The following is a 17489-nucleotide window of genomic DNA, read 5'->3' as shown; positions in this document are numbered from 1 at the left end:
CTGGGATTCCAACTCTGCTCTCCAAAGTCATGGTCCAACACTCAAACCGCTACACCATGCTGGCGCCTAGGTACATTATAGAAGACAGCAAAGTGAAATAGTTTTAGTGTTGGATTAGGATTTGGAGTGGTCCAAATCCAAACTCAGCTATGGATGACTTTGGCCAAGTCACACTCTCTCAGGCTCAGAGAAAGGCAATGGCAAATCCCTCCTGAACATAACTCGACAACGAAACCCCCATGCAGCATGTGTATGTGCCTTCATCTGTTCAGCTATGGCGAATCCAATGAATTTTATAGGTTTTCTTAGGCAAGGAAGACTCAGAGGTGGTTTTCCCAGTTCCTTCCTCTGATACATAGCCTACAAGATCTGGGATTCTTTAGTGATCTCCCATCCAAGCACTAACCAGTACTGACCCTGCTTAGTTTCCAAGATCAGAAAGGACCTGGTCCCTTTAGGACTTAATCTAGGTCCTTAGGTTGCCATAAGTGGGAAAGGAGTTGAAGGCACACAACAAGCATCTCTACACTTGTATATATCCATAGCTATATCAATATATAGATAGAGATATACACTCATCCCTCCATATTTGCGACTTTGATATTTGCGGCTTTGGTTATTCACAGATTTGGTTAATAAGTTCTCTCTAGAAATATCTAGGTCCTCCAGCGCAACTCTATGGTCAACTTTAACGAAAGGTTGCACTGAAAGACCTAGAGATTCCTAGAGAGGATACTCTACTAGGCCTTTGTAGCTCCTCCAGCGCAGTTCTATGGTTAGTGTCTGTCGGACATTGACCACAGAGTTGCATTGGAGGACCTAGAGATTCCTAGAGAGGATACTCTACTAGGTCTTTGTAGCTCCTCCAGTGCAGTTCTATGGTCAGCGTCTGTCGGACATTGACCACAGAGTTACACTGGAGTTTTACTAGAGAGGTGTCCTCCCAGGTAAAAACATGGTGTTTTTGCTATCTGCGGCTTTTCCATATTCACGGGGGTCTTGTGCCCCTAACCCTAGCAAACATGGAGGCGCAAGTGTACAGAGATATAGATATAGATGGAGTAATGCTCCTTTATGTGTCAAGATCTAAGGCTATTTCAGTGGCTCCCATCTTGTGTGAAGCGAGTGTATGGATTTCCTGGAACGCTTCTTTTTTTATTCCTTTCCTTTCCGGAATATCGACTGCACATCTCTCTCTTTTTTTCCCCTCCCGAACCCGATAATAGATGGTGAAAGCGCAGCACACCTTAATGATTGCTTTTAATTGCTGTTTATTATGATCAGAATCTCCCTTTTATCTCAATGGGCTCGACTCCTCCCAACTTAATAACAGGAATCTGCCCTTCTTTTTCCCCCCCTTTTCTTCCCAAAGCTGGCACCCACGGATCAGAATGTACTTTGCAACCAGACTGTCTCCCAACGTCCCTGGAAGGTAGGAAAAACCAGTTTGCATTGTTTCCCGGGCGAGATGCAGAGAGGAGCCTCCCCCTCGCCTTGGGTCCCCACCCCTGCTATCTTGAACCAAACCGATGGGAAAAAGTTTCGAAAGCTCCCCATCAATTAGATCTCGCACTTTAAGCCACAAACGGGGTGTCCTTTTTTTTGTTTTTTGCAATTTAGATTTTCAAAACCTATTGGGGACGTTCCAGATTTCTTTATCAAGAAGAAGAAGGACGGATAGGTGTGGGTTCTTGCTTCTGGGAGGTTGTAGGTTTGCTCCTACTTGTATTTCTGAAGAGGGAACTGGAGCAACTAGATTATTTTCGGGCTTGGATTTAGTGGAACTGCACCCAGTTCCTCTGAATCAATTCGCTAACTCTTCTACTCTCCTCTCCCATCTGCTCCATACTTTACCACAAATAAAAGAGGAACAATAACAAAACTTTTTGTGTACTCATAAAACTATATTACAGAATTGGATTTGTGTACTCATAAAGCTATATTACAAACGTGGACAAGTATATATTACAGAGATGCAGAGATATACATAATAATAATACAATAATAATATTGTATTATCACAAGATGCCAAAAGGTTTGGCATCTTGTGATAATAAGAGCCCTCCACATGCAAGGTTGACCTGAGATGCGTGGAAGGAGTTGTCCAGAAAACAAATTTTGCACCTCTGTAATATACACTTGTCCCTCCATATTTGCCAGGGTTAGGGGGCACAAGACCCCCATGAATGTGGAAAAATTGCAAATAACAGAAAGAACATGTTTTTACCTGAGCGGACACCTCTCTAGGAATCTCTAGGTCCTCCAGTGCAACTCTGTGGTCAACATCCGACAGACACTGACCATAGAACTGCGCTGGAGGAGATACAGAAGCCTAGTAGGAATCTCTAGGTCTTTCAGTGCACCTTTTAGTTAAAGTTGACCATAGAGTTGCACTGGAGGACCTAGAGATTCCTAGAGAGAACATATTAATCAAATCTGTGAATAATCAAATCCACAAATATCAAAGCCGCAAATATGGAGGGATGAGTGTATATCCAGGGTCTTTTACAGACCACCCAAAATGGGCGATCTGCCGCTGCCGCCATTTGCAGCGCGGAGGAGCCCCAGCATACAAACCGTGCGGCTCCTCCGCGCTGCAAAAAGAAGCCCCAAAATGGTGCTTCTCTTTGCAGGGCGGTTATGACGCCTCGAGGCGCCAATGGCACACTTGCGGCATCATTTGTGCTGCGTGATGTGCGGATGCAATGCGTCCACTACATCAAGATGGCAGCCCCCGTGTGGATAGGCGCTGCCATTTTGTACGGACTCAGTCCGTACTAGGGTTGAGGGGCATCCGGAAGTGACGCCCCTTCTCAACCCTACTACGCCCCTTCCTAACCCTAATACGCCCCTTTGGCGCGTCTGTAACATGCCCAAGTTTGTAATATAGTTTTATGAGTATACAGAAAGTTTGGGTTTTGGTATTCCATTGCTCTGTTATTTGTGATACCGTAATTGGCTTTTTAGGGAGGTTGTTCCATACCTTACCACTGGCTCTACGTTCCTACGTGGTTTTCATCTGGGATCACATATGAGGGATCGTATCCTAACATTTGTCTCACTAAAAGTGAAGACGACTAAACCGAGGCTGTCGTACTTGGACATATCATGAGATGCATACCTTCCAAGTCTCTTCCCACTCTAGGATTCTATTATGATTCTGTAATTCTAGAAAGCAATGTTGAAATGGGCAGTCTGCTCCTAGAAATCATAAACCGAAGGGAAGGATGGCAGGGCACAGCATAATGGGTTGAGTGCTGGACTATGACTCTGGCTCAGCCCTGAAAGCCACTGAGTGACCCTGGGCAAGTCACACTCTCTCAGCCTCAGAGGTTGGCAACGCCAAACCCCTCGGAGGAAACTTGCCACGAAAACCCCATGACAGGTTCGCCATAAATCGGAAAGGTCTCAAAGACACATAACAGCAACAACAACCCCACATTCAGAACCGTCATCCAAACAGGTCCTGTTTTACGGCTGAATCCCATAAATTTCCTTCCGCAAAGCAGGAAAGATAGCAAAGCCTCCAAGATATAAAATGTCCACCTGAGACAAAAGGGAGAAAGAGAGAGGGGGGGGGGGGAGAGAGGAATACAATGGGAGCAAAAAGATCAGCTAAAGAGACGGTTTCCAACAAATCCAGCCTTTCTGAAATTTATGGCTTGCAATTATGCTCCCTTTGCTTGGTTTTCCCTTCAAGGCTGGGCTGGGGCTGGAGGGTGGGCAGAGGAGGAGCCCCAATCTACTTTCTTTGGCTTTGGAAACCTTGGCACTGGCAAAGGGTGCCCGATGATAGCATTTTCCCAGGTTATCACAGAAGACAACTTAATTGTCGAAGGACAGACAATCTGTCTCCAGTCGTTCAACCGCCTAGGGATGCCTGCCGAGGACTCCTTTCGTCAGGCCTGCCTGTGCTGCTCGCCTGGCTTTCTCAAACTTGTCCCTGCAAAACAGACTGCCTCTTCCCTCTCCCTCTCATTTCTTGGCACCCGTCGGGAGCATTCGGGGCTCTAGTCCAGGCAAAGGGGAGCCACAGGTGGACCCCAAAGTCCCTCGGCTCCTCCACATGCCCAGAATTGCAAGGACGGTCCCAATGGTTGAATCCGTGGATGAAGAACCCGTGGATAAGGAGGGCTGGCTGTCCAGTGGCAGTTAGGATTTAGAGGACAGAAATAAGGAACAACAGCATCTTCTGTACACCAAGCAATCTTTAACTGTATATTCAACTTCTGTTCAATAAAAGATATAGCCATGGCCGCATTCCCGTTTAAAAATAAATCGCTTTGCCATCTGAATCAATGGATCGGATTTGCAGCACAGCGTGGTTCACAGTACATTTGCCCCAATCGCATTTTCCTGCTGCAAAATAAAGTAAAATGACCCACTTGTGGTTCACATCGACGAACGAATCAATTCAAAATGGAGCCGCTCCAGCTGGCTAAAGGGCAAATTTAAATCGATTCTGATCTGCATCTGGTTCACACTTGTGCGGAATCGCTTTATCGAAAGAGACGCGGGAAAATTCAGGGTCAAAAAGACGCGGGTTAAATGGTTCTAGCGCATCTCCCTCCTCTCCGAATCGCTTCAGCGATTTGGTCCAGGCGTGAAGCAGGGTCATTTAAAACGCTTCAGACCGATTTGCGAACCGGTTTAAAACGCAGTGGGCATGAGGCCAGAGTTAGTCCACAGAATCAGTACGTAGAGAGATCTTGTAGCACCTTTGAGACTCTCTGAAAGAAAGAAGTTGGCCGTGTGAGCTTTCATAGACTTCAGTCTACTTCCTCAGATGCATTCTGTTCAATAAATGATTCTTATGGTATATGCATGTGTCCCTGGAAAGACTAAAGCGGTGCTATTGGAGTGGGTAACATCAGACCTATAAGGTGGTTAAAGGGATGGTAGTGTCCAGTGGTGGGATTATAGGAATAAAGTCTCGCATTGGAACCATGAGGACATCTAGAAGGTCCCCATATTGGTAATAGAGGCAGGACAAATGGATGTCTTGCCCTTGCTTTAGGTTCTTAGTTTGGGGGCATTTTGGACAGTCTGTGCTGCCCGTTTTTAAACCGTAAGCCACTCTGAGTCCCAATTTTGGGAAAAGCAGGAAGGAAAGAAACAACAACACAACAACAACAATACAGAGGATCATAGAGGGAGAAAAAACTTGCAGTCCATCCCTTTCCAGCAGCATTGATGGTAGGCTTGTAGGCCCAGTCTTCTTCTGCAGAATGAGGGAATTCAGTGTCATTGCCGTTTTTCTTTTTCGCACAAGTACAGTCAAGGAGAACGCATACACACCCACTCATGTCCCAGAGCAGGAAGAAAATTGGCCCCGGGCCCGACAACATTGCAGGGTTCAAAATAGAAAGACCTGGAAATGCTTGCCGGGAATTAAAGCCCCATGCATCCTAGGTTAGTCCAACTACTCTAAGAGGCTGCATCTGCACTGCAGAAATCATGCTGTTTTATACCACTTTAACTGCCATGGCTCAGTGCAATACAATTCTGGGATAATGAATCCTGGGGTGTTCAATGATCTGTCTTTAGACTTCTGAGACTTGCCCCATTCCTTCGAAGCTGCCTTTCCACCAACATTTCACAAGTGAAAACCAAGCAACATTAAAGTGCCTTATGGCAAAAGTTACTGGTGAAGAAGAAGACACAAGTCTGGACAGATGACACCGGTTTGCTTTTGCCTGAACTGACGGCAAAGATTCTGCCACCTCCTCTCCTGTAACAACAAGAACCACAACTGAAAATAATGTTACCCCCAAAATATCTTGGGACGCAGGGGGAGGTACTAGATAGCCAAACATGGTTCAAATATAGGCCCCATTTTCTTCATCGCAGTGTATAGCCAGACCTCCGTATCCACAGATTCCTTATCCATGGATTCAACCACCCACGGCTTGAAAATATTCCAGAAAGGCAAAGCTTGGATTTGTCAAGGGAGGCAATTTTACTACACTACTTTATTTTGGAACTTGAGCATCCATGGATTTGGGAATCCGCATAACCAAACCCCAATGGAAACCAAAGGCCCACTGTGTAACCAAATAATAATGTTTAAAACAGAAGGAAGAATAAAGTCAGAGCTTGCAAATGTGTCTTCTTGAATGGCAGCTTTTCAAATCCCTGACCAGCATAGCAAGTGATGGAGGGATTCCGGGAGACGCAGTTGTAGAAGGAACTTTCTCAACCTCTGGCTGCATTTTCTCTCTACGTTTCCACCCTTCATCCCCAAAATATCATTTTTAGAGCTTCTCCCTGGCCAGTTCTCAAAGCTTTGCCTTCTCTTGTTTAGGAGAGGAGTTCCTATCTATCTGTCACCATTTAATTGATGGTTTGTACCCAAGTTGGCTCTCTTTGCATTCTTTGGCTGCAACGATGACGGAACTTGTTTTGGGGGAACAAGAAAGTTTCCCCGTTTCAGACGGCAAGCCCTGGGACGCCTGAGATTGAAACCCGTCGTATATTATCTATCTGACAAACCATGAGTAAATCTATTTATCATAAGGGCAGGACAAGGACAGAAGGAGCGACAAGAGGAGGAAGAATCGGGTCTCACTGGGCTGGTTTTTGGGTGACTAGGATTTTGAAAATCAACCCAGGATGGAATTAGGGGACAAAATCAGAGCAAAATCTAGTCTGTGGCCAAAGATAGAATAGCCTCCAACTGTCCCAATTTGGTAGGGACTGTCCCGATTAATCCTCTATCATCCCATATTCCCAGCTGTTTTCAAAATGTCCCAGTTTCTCACTCTTCCTCCCACTTTCTTTTAATCCTCAGCTTGCTTCAATTGCTGCAAACTCAATTTTGGCCTCACGACTCCTGGTTTTAAATGCAGGATATGTACTTTGGAGTCCGTATTTCAGACTTCGGAGCCAGCATGCCACGGTTTGAGTGTTGGACTACGACTCTGTGGAGGCCAGGGTTCGAAACCCGGCTCAGCCATGGAAACCCACTTGTTGACCCTGGGTAAGTTGCACGCTCTCAGCCTCAGAGGACGGCCAAGACAAACCTGCTCTGAAGAAACTTGCCAAGAAAACCCCACGATACGTTCGCCTTAGCGTCAGCGTCTCCCTGTTTCCGAAACTCAGGCTGGGCGAGTGCCAATTCTGATGTAGCCCAAATAGTCCCCTCCAAACAGAACAGAGAAAGAGAAAGAAAGATCATTAGGATGAGAGGATATCATGGATTTTATAGGAACGCTTTAAAAAACCCAAACCAACCCCAAATCTGTGGATGGTTGAATACGTGGATAAAGAATCTGTGGATATGTCATTGAGTGTAATTGACTATACAGATGGAGAGACAGACCGGCGTAGTGGTTTGAGCGCTGGACTCGGGCTCTGGAGAGCAGGGTTCGAATCCCAGCTCGGCCACGGAAACCCATGCTCACATGCTCTCAGCCTCAGAGGATGGCCATGGCAGACCCGCTTTGAACAAACCTTGCCAAGAAAACTCCTTAGGGTTGCCCCAAGTCGGAAATGGCTTGAAGGCACACAACAACCATATATAGAGATATTGATAAGATGATGAAGATGCTGAAGCTGATGACAGAGTAAACTGGTCCGCCAATTCCTCAGAAGCTCCCAGGCATGATTCTCAGGCATGAATGATTCATGGGCCCAAATTATAGCCCTTTGTGGGTGTGGGGATGTGCTATGGGTGAGGTTTTGGCAAACAAAGGAGTCCAGGATGGCAGCGAACATTCAGGATATACTATTTAAAAAGTTTAACAAGACCAGAAGTGGCTTTTATTTAGCTGATAACACTCAAAGGCAGCAGAAGGCTAGGGTCTTTCGGTGTGTTTGTGGGAAAGGGGCAAAAGAAATACCCGGATGCAGCAAAGGTGCGCAAGGCACACTGAAGTGAAATCCAAAAGATCTTTAGTAGTGGAAATCCACACCTGAAATCGACAAAAGAGCGATACTTCTCTTGTCTAACCGAAAGGCCTCAAATGCACCCTGCAAGATTTCAGAGCTCCACTGGCTTCTTCATCAAGCAAAAGATGTTTAAAAAGTCAGGATGGCATAGTGGTTTGAGCATTGGACTGCGACTCTGGAGACCAGGGTTCGATTCCCTGCTCAGCCATGAACCCCACTGGGTGACCTTGGGCAAGTCACACTCTCTCAGCCTCAACAACAACAGCAACAATGATTCCTTACCCAGATCGAGGCGGGAAAAAGCAACAGATTAATATATAACATCCAGCATCAGCACAACAGAAGATGGCACAACAGTGCTTAAAGTAGTGTCAAACTGTGTTTTGTAGATGGACCCATAGATATTCTACAATGAACCCTGAGGGTTTGTTTCTTACTCGCTTTTCTACAAGAAATAATCCATAGAGGAATACACTGATAGGTTCTCACCAGGTACTCCATTCCTCGACCAGATCAGTCCTGGGATCTTAGGATGTGAGCGGAGGGAGGAAATGATTTCTAGCGCGGTCGGTGTAGGCGGGGAGGCTGTTCAAGGACAATCCCAGTCCGGCAGGACAAAGAAGTTTAGCAGATCTGATTAATTCCATCACAGATGCGGAGATGAGAGCTGGCAGCTCTAAAGCAGCGGAAGTGATCAGTTCGGACTTTGAGGAGCTCTTGATGGAAGAGGCCTGGGAGCAAGACTCAAAAGCATCCAAGAGCTGCAAAGGGGGGAAAAAACATTGGTTACATGAAAATGGGTTCGAAATTGATGAGGCTGGTTGTGTGAAAGAAATAGCGTAACTCCCCATTTCGGACCCACTTTTGGCAGGGAAAGTCCCAGCTACTCCTCTGCCATCCTACTTTTTCAGCTGCTTTTACACCGTCCCGGTTTCGCTCTCCTCCTCCCACTTTCCTCCTCTGTCCTCAACTTTCTGCTGCAAGCTGAGTTCAACATGCAAAAGTAATTCGTTATTGCGGCTGTGTGCCTTCAAGTCATTTTCGACTTAAGGTAACCCTATCATGGAGTTTCCATAGCAAGTTTCTTTAAAGGGGGTTTGCCATTGCCTTCCACCGAGCCGGAGAGAATGTGACTTGCCCAAAGTTACAGGTCTAAGTAAACCTAAGTAACTGTTTCATGTTCTTTGGCTATGGCCACACTCCAGAAATAAAGCAGTTTGGCGCCGCATTAACTGTCATGGATCCATTAGGAGGAATCCTGGGACTTGTATGTAGAGAGATCTTGTAGCACCTTTGAGACTAACTTAAAGAAAGAAGTTGACAGCATGAGCTTTCCTAGACTTAAAACCACTTCCTCAGATGCATATGGGATTTGTAGTTTGGTGAGGGATTCAGCCTGGTCTGTCTGGTCCCTCACCAAACTAAAAGTGGTGTCAAAGTAGTGTAGCTACTTCCTTAGGGCTCCCTCCACCTTCCATTGTCTTTTTCTTTCCTTTTGCGCAGAACTAGGGTTGCCATATCCCGCCAGGGGGCGGGACAATCCCGGTTTGGGCGGTGCCATCCCAGTCCCGGTCCGGTTTGGCGCCCAAACCGGGACGGCCCCGCCCACCGCGGCCACCTCCGCCGCCGCGGCGGCTCCAAGGCCTTGCTGAGGCCTGGGAGGGCTCTCCGCGGTTGGAGCTCCAGCCGCGGAGACGCTCCCTCCCGGGCCCCAGCGAGGCCAGGGAGGAGGAGGAGGAGGCAGCCGCTTCCCACCGCGGTGATCACCGCAATGAGGGGCGGCCTCCGCCTCCTTCCCAGCCTGGGAGCCGGCCGAGGCTTGCTCCCAGACCGAGAGGAGGAGGAGGCCGCTTCCCACCGCGGCAATCACTGCAATGAGGGGCGGCCTCCGCCTCCTTCCCGGCCTGGGAGCAGGCCGAGGCTTCCTCCCAGGCCAGGAAGGAGGGGGAGGCCGTTTGCCACCGCGGCGATCGCCGCGATGACAGGCGGCCCTGGCCTTCCTTCCCGGCCCCTATGGAGGCCCAAGCCTTCACAGAGGCCGGGAAAGGGAGTGGGGGCCGCCCGCGATCGCGGCGATCGCGGGCGCTCTCCTCCCTCCTTCCCGGCCCCTATGGAGGCCCAAGCCTTCACAGAGGCCGGGAAAGGGAGTGGGGGCCGCCCGCGATCGCGGCGATCGCGGCGATCGCGGGCGCTCTCCTCCCTCCTTCCCAGCCCCTATGGAGGCCCAAGCCTCCACAGAGGCCGGGAAAGGGAGTGGGGGCCGCCCGCAATCACGGGCGCTCTCCTCCCTCCTTCCCGGCCTCTATGGAGGCGCAAGCCTTCACAGAGGCCGGGAAAGGGAGTGGGGGCCGGGAGGAGGCTGCTTCCCACCGCGGTGATCGCCGCGATGAGGAGCAGCCCTTGCATCCTTCCCGGCCTGAGAGGAGGCCGAGGCTTCCTCCCAAGCCAGGAAGGAGGAGGAGGACAAGGTTTTAAAATGTAGGACCTTTTTTAAAAAATGGTCCTACATTTTTAAGCCTTGTCCTACATTTGTCCCAGTTCGGAGCTCCTTATTTATGGCAACCCTACGCAGAACAGATCTGGGTGGATTTTAAAAACATTCTTCCTTTATAAGGTAATTTTGGGGGGCTTTTTTAAAAGCCAGGTGACAGTCTGGGTGATGTAGCGTTTCTCCGAAAAGGTTTACAGTCTCAAAATGAGTTTGATTAATAGTCGAGGTGCAACTGTTGGCGAAAAGGGCGAAGCTAGGCGTGGGTCCCTTGAAAATACCTGGGAGAAATCAGAGGCTGCCCTGGGGAGGGCGAAGGTGGCACCACCCAAGAGATGCCAGGAGGAAGGGACTGGCTGGAGAAGAATTGGGAGGGCGGAGAGCTTAAAATCCCCCCCCACGCCAGCCAACATTTCCTTCACGCTTGGGGGTAAAATTCATGATAAAAACCTAATTTCATACATTTTATTCAGTGTGTAAAAGTAATGAGTTGAAAGTACCTAGTTACATGTAATGAGTTACAAGTAATTAGTCAATCCGGGGCCACAAGGGTGCAACAGAGTTACCTCTCTCCCACTGATCCAAGTATAAATGCAGCATGGTGAAATGCTTATTTATTTAGTTTATTCAGACGCATGGGAGCCCTAGACTAGAAGTAACTGGTTGCATAGAATCACAGAGTTGGAAGAGACCCCAAGGGCCATCCAATCTGACCCCATTCTTCCATGCAGGAACTCTCAATCAAAGCATACCCGACACATGGACATCCAGCCTCTGTTTAAAGACCTCCAAAGAAGGAGACTCCACCACTTTCCAAGGAAGTGTCTTCCACTCTTACTGTCAGAAAGTTCCTCCTCATGTTGAGGTGGAATCTCTTTTCCTGTAACTTGCATCCATTGATCCAGAGCCTATTCTCTGGAGTAGCAGAAAACAAGCTTGCTCCATCCTCAATATAACACCCCTTCAAATAGTTAAAACAGGCTATCCAGAGTGGCACATAACAACAACAACAATGGTCCTTTAAGGTGCCCTGGGAGCCCTAATATAGCCCCCTTGCAACCTATAGTTGCCCACCCATAATCTATATGTATACCTACCTACCGTTCCAGAGATACTAGGTAGGAGTTGCCAACCTGCCTAAATCACTTTTCTAAGCTATGCTCTCTCTCCCATCTTCTCTTTTTCTCTCATGCCATCCATCCCATCTTCTGTGTTGCCTATCTATTAGAGGGCAGGGAATCCGCTCCGGGCATGAGTCCAAACTTTAAGGAAACTATCCAAGTTGCTCATTCTGTTTGGGGGAGAGATGTAAACATCTTGTATCACTCCAGCGCAGATCCACCAATTCACTGATGTAAAGGAAGATACTGCCTTGGAGTGCCAGTTAAAGGCCTTGGCTGTGATTGAAGGGCATTATCAATTGGGAAGAAAGAGTTTGCCCATGTGGAGCCAATACAGCTGACCATCGGTTGGGAATGTGTTGACTGCATCTTGGGCTGGATGGCCCTTGGGGTCTCTTCCAAAACTATGTTTCTAAGTCACCATCAGCCCCCATCCTTCTGAAACAAATGAAACAACTCGTAAAACAAGGGAGTCTTGCAAAGTCTGATTGAATCTGAGATGTGGCAGGGACCCCCAAGGTTCATCTATCTCAACCCTTTGCCATGCAAGATCAAGATGTTCTCCTGCAAAGGATGGAAAGTCGCAGGAGATGTTGGGCTCTCTTGGGACAAAATGGGACAACTTGGCCAAATCCGACCCAGGCTTGTATTTGCGTTCGCCTGGAAGGAAAGCCAAATGTGGCAATCTTAAAAGCTCTGAGAGAAAGGGAGAAGAAAGGAGCCAAACTACCCCAGGCGGAGCAAAGCATTCCCGTGTTAAGTGAGCAAGCTTTTCTGATTTCCTTTGATGTCAAATAAGATGGGGGGAAAATAATGAGATTTCCCATCCCTCACTCCACCAGACAATATTGAAGTCATTTGAATTTTTCTGACAACTTCCTAACCTCTTTTGCCTTTGGAAAGGTCCCATAAATTACCTGGAGAAGGCTGCATCCGCAGTGCAAAAATAATCCGGGTTGACACTTTAACTAGCATGGCTATACATATATGCATGTAAATAGCCGCAAATATCAAAGCCGTAAATATGGAGGAATGAATATATAATGGGGCTCAGTGCTATAGTTTGGTGTGGCACTAGAACTCTCTGACCGAGAAGGCGAAATGTCTCCCAAAACTACAATGTCCAGAATTCCATAGTATTGAGTCATGGTTAAAGTGGTGTCAATCAGCATTATTTCCACAGTGCAGACACAGCCTAGGTATCTCTACGTCTTCCGGTGCAAGTCTATGAGCAACATCTGCCAGAAGATGACCACAGAATTGCAGCGGAGGACCTACAAATGCCTAGGGAAGAGTTTTCTCTAGGAATATCTAAGTCTTCTAACACGATCTGTGGCCGACATTGACCACAGAGTTGCAGCGGAGGACCTAGAGCAGGAGTTCTTGAACTTTGGTCCTCCAGGTGTTTTGGATTTCGTCTCCCAGGTTCCCCACCAGCTTGGCCAACGGTCAGGAACTCTGGGAGCTGAGGTCCAAAGCATCGGGAGGACAAACGTTTGGGAACCACTGATCTAGAAGCTCCTAGAGAGAACAAGTGAATCAAATCCGTGAATAATCCAATCTGCAAATAAGCCTCCTTTCATGGATCCTCTTTTGTATCTGTAGCTCTGACCCTCTTCTCAGTTATAGATGACCTGACCGGGGGGGGGGGGACCAAAGTGAGAGTAAGGGAGTATTAAAAGAAACATTAGTAATGCAACAGAGAACATCCCGTAAAGTTCAGCAGATAAGAAGAGCAGGGACTGTTCCCATTGCCTTGTAACATTTCGCAGCACAAGCTGTCCTTGCTTACAGTATTGGGAGATGTCCCAGGGCCGGCTTGTAGGGAAAGTATTGGCTTTAATATATCAATGCTAGGGGTTTAAATGGCCAAAGTTATTCCAGTAGCAAAAGTCCAGTCCCCAAAGCGGTTTCTTTGTCAAAGAGGCGCCACCTAGTGGTGCATTGGGGTACTGTGGTGGGATGCAACAGTATTCATAACCAGGGAAAAACCTATCATCATCATCATCATCATCATCATCATCATCATCATCATCATCATCACTACTTTATTAGAGACCAGTAAAGTAGAAAAAACAGGGTGCAATAGGCAGATTAAAGTAACTTTTAGGACCCCTTGGGTCTCTTCTATTGGGAAAAAGGTGGGTGATAAATGAATCGACTGGTTGCACACTTCGGTGGCATTTCGTTGGATCCCAAGAAAAGCCTTCCCCAGCAGTGTGTTTTGTTCCCGTCTGAGAGAGTCAATCCGACTCTTGCCTCACTTCCCGGCTTGGTGTGTTCTCCGCGTCTTCCACGTTGCATGGAAAAAAAAGCGTGTCTCGCAGGCATATCAGATCTCTCGGCAGATAGCAGCCAGGGAGCATAATAGCCGCCCTCCTAATTCAGATTTTTTCCCTTCCCTTTCCCAATGACATGTTTCGGGTTTGGCAAACCGATGTGCAAAGAGAGAGGCAGGACAACCCAGTTAATTCCCCTGGATTGCGCTCAGTCGGCTTGGATGCTCCCAGACGCAACATCCCCCTGAAGAGTCGGAGCTCAGAGGTGCCCCAATCCGACCCAGACGGACATTTTCAGATGGCATTGCTGGGCAAGTAGTCCTTTGCCCCATGACAGTTATACATTTATGTACGTGTTTGTTTCCAACAAGTTCAAGGTGGCATATATGGCTCTCCCCATTCCTACTACAGTGAGCCCTTGGTATTCGCTGAGGACACCTCGGACTTTATCACACGGGGAAAATTGGAAGGTTAACCAAAGGTTAATCTGGGGGTCATCCAAGGCATTTCACGTAATTTCACAAAAGATTTTCAAACGGTGTCACATGCAAACGGAAGGGAATCCAAATGCAATCGTGAGACATCAATGGGAAGTTGAATCTGGATCGCACAAAGTTTCAGTCAAATACTCCGACAGTGTGCTTCAACATCATTGTAATATCTCCATGAGATCTCCACGAAACCGTTGAAGGAGGTCATCTCACTGAGCTTAGAGCAAAGTGTCTTTGGATGAGCTTGGAAATTGTGGGTCAGAATTCCCTTCAAGGACTTACATCTTCAGAAGTGGACTTCCAAGATCCAGTGTAGTGTAGTGGTTTTGAGTTCTGGACTCCAACACTGGACATCCTTTAAATATCTAAATGTCTCTGACGGAGTGGTGGAAAAGGTTTGTTCTCTGCCGCCGCAGAGGGTAGGATCCAGCCACAGGAGAGTAGATTTCAATGGAACATGAGAAGGAACTTCTTGTCTGTAGGAGCTGTTCAGCAACAGGACTAATTCCCTGGAGAAGTGGTGGGTCTCCTTCTCTAGATGTCTTCAAAAAGAGGTTGGACATCTCTCTGCTGGGGATCCTTTCGCCAGAGATCCTGCACTGAGCTGTGGCTCGGACTGGATGGCCCACGAGGTCCCTTCCAGCTCTAGGATCCTATGATTTTATCATATTTGATTTGGACAAGCAACTCTGGTAAGATGGAAACGTGTTAGGAGCCTACATCCAGTTCTTAGTCTCAACTAGAGTAGACCCATGGAATCAGTGGCAATGGGGCAAACTGTTGCTTATGAAAGCATCATTCGTTCATTGGGTCTCCTTAAGCCATGGTTGGTTGAATTTGTGGAAATGTAGGTCCAACTGTACTGAATAGCCATCCAAGTTCCTTGGTACTAACCATTGGGTTTTAGGCCAAGGCCTTTTCAGTGTGGCTTTTCATTGATGGCATCCCTACTCAAGAGAAATAGCTCTGGTTCCACTTGCATCTGCCTTCACAACTCAGTTTTTGCTACAGATGGGCCTTTTATACCATGCTTTATCAGGAGCGGTTTTGTTTCCAATAGTTTATATTTAATCCAGGCGTAATCTCTTTCTACGCAATGACTGACATCCAGTTAGGGACACGCATAGCTGGGATTCCCTTGGGGACTTACGTCTTCCTAAGTGGACTTACCTCTGCAAGACATATAATTGAGCAATTTTGCAATGCCTGCATCCAGCAAGGGGCTGCTGTCATGTTACTACATAGGAGAATCTGCATAAAGGGTGGTTGCATATCTAGACTGATGCACAACAGACCGCTGTGCAGTGGGACACCTCCCTCTATTGCGCATGAATGCATTCTGCCGATAGCAGCAGAAACAGAGTTGCACTGACAAGAGTTCCTCTGTGACTTCCCTTTGCGCACTGCAGTGGTACATTGCAAATTGCCATTGCACATAAACGGTGCATTGTGATTGTTCGTTTGTGTTGGACGTTGCACAAGGGAACCCAGTCATCGGCACGAGTTGCGCAATGTTGCTGTTTCATGCGAGGGTTGTTTGGTGCTCACATAACACATCTCTGCATGTGGATATATATTAACAGTCCGCCGAGGGGATGTTGGATTGCCGCTTGTATATATTACTTAAGGCCCCTTATGGCATTGAAAGATGGCTATGGATTGGCTGGAATAAATCAAAGAAACAAGTATGTTCTTCAGGGCTTATCGGGATGCAAACTGAATCAATTTGCCCAGGAAAAAATATGCCCAGACCTACTGTAACGTTTCTATGCCATTTATATTGCTTCCTTCGTCCCGTTTTATGAGCCCACTTACTTCTGCTTTTCTACATTTTTACGTCTTTCATAAACATTTATCCCATGTATAACTGTAGCATTTTATTGTATATGTATAAGAATTTATTTTTATTTTAAATCACACTGGCTGGCATCCTGTATTGCAGTTACGGGTCCATAACTGATCTGTAGTCAGTTGCACTATGCGTTTGCAAGCGTGGCACGACTGCCGTGATCGTAAACGGCCCACAAATCCCACGCAGGGAGCTGCTTCAAGCGATGGAGCTCTGTTCTTGCTTGCAACCACCAGAAACAGGACCGCTTCCATAATTCCTTGTTGCACGATGGATCACTGGCCGGAGGGAACTGGAAACATTATCCTAACCACCAGCAGAACAGACATCAGTTCATTCCAGTGGTTGTTGACTGTTAAGATTGGTTTGGGAGGTCAGGCCAGGAGATGATACCAAGGCCTTGTCTGCATGGCCAAAGGCCTGTCCCACCTCTTGTTCTGGTGTCATCCTATTCAGACGATGCACATCCCAAACTCTGGTTCTTGTGCAAGCAGTCTGGATGATGTTCACACCATAAACAGGTTCCCCGACCTTAATCTTTAGTCTGGAGAAGAGAAGGTTAAGATGTGACACAATAACCCTATTTAAACATGGACAACTCGGCCTTCCATCCTTTCGTGGATTGGTAAAATGTGTCCCCAACTTGTTGGGGGCAATTGGCAAACTCATTGTAAACCGCTTAGAGTGCACTTGGTTCACTATGAGGCGGTAGGGAAATGTAAAGTGCTAAGTGCAGGATGCTCCTGGTTGCCCCTGGTGTATCCTGGCCAGTGCGGACAAGACCTTAGATATGCATTCACGATGGTCAGTGATGCACTATCTCAGCCACTGGTCATTCTGAGTCCCATTTTTAAACAAGCTGGACATTTCAGAGCCATAAATCCATACTCCGCATTAAGAAATCGGAGCAGCTTCGTCCATCATGGGATGCATTTTGGTACGTTTGGTTACCCTTCTATGATCAGTAAGCATTGCTTGTGAGAGACAGAGACACCTCTCATACCAATAGCAAATAGAACCCGGCTGGTATCTTGCACATGCCTAAGTTCTTCTATGGATGCTGTCGGATACTTGGATAGGCTCAGCACTTTGCATTCTCTGAAGATGCCAGCCACAGATGCTGGCGAAACGTCAGAACATGGCCACATAGCCCAAAAAACCCACAAAAAAACTATGGACGCCGGCTGTGAAAGCCTTCAACTTCACCTCAGCGCTTTGTGTTTGGTTTGCTTTGGAAGAAGGGAAAGATGGCCCCTAGTGAGGGAAATAAATTCTAGACATGTTCAGAGGCACTCATTCTGAGCTGTTGAATTTTTTTTAAATTAAACAATACAAGATCTGAACCCAGATTGTGTGAAATAACCATCGACT

General features: G+C 47.2%; 1 long non-coding RNA gene across 1 annotated transcript in view; it reads right to left on the bottom strand.

Annotated features, from left to right (window-relative positions):
* Window positions 1-17489, bottom strand: part of LOC149287103 (uncharacterized) — a 67390-nt gene that overhangs the window by 23966 nt on the left and 25935 nt on the right. Inside the window, exon 2 of the long non-coding RNA XR_016277525.1 lies at window positions 8380-8651. This is a non-coding gene — a long non-coding RNA (uncharacterized LOC149287103). The remainder of the gene's footprint in view (window positions 1-8379; window positions 8652-17489) is intronic.

This window comes from Sceloporus occidentalis, unplaced genomic scaffold (genome assembly GCF_023333645.1).
Source record: "Sceloporus occidentalis isolate IW3139 unplaced genomic scaffold, rSceOcc1.0.p SCAF_64, whole genome shotgun sequence".
NCBI lineage: Eukaryota > Metazoa > Chordata > Lepidosauria > Squamata > Phrynosomatidae > Sceloporus > Sceloporus occidentalis.
The sequence above is the reverse complement of the archived record's forward strand: the minus strand, read 5'-3'. Positions and strand labels throughout refer to the sequence as shown.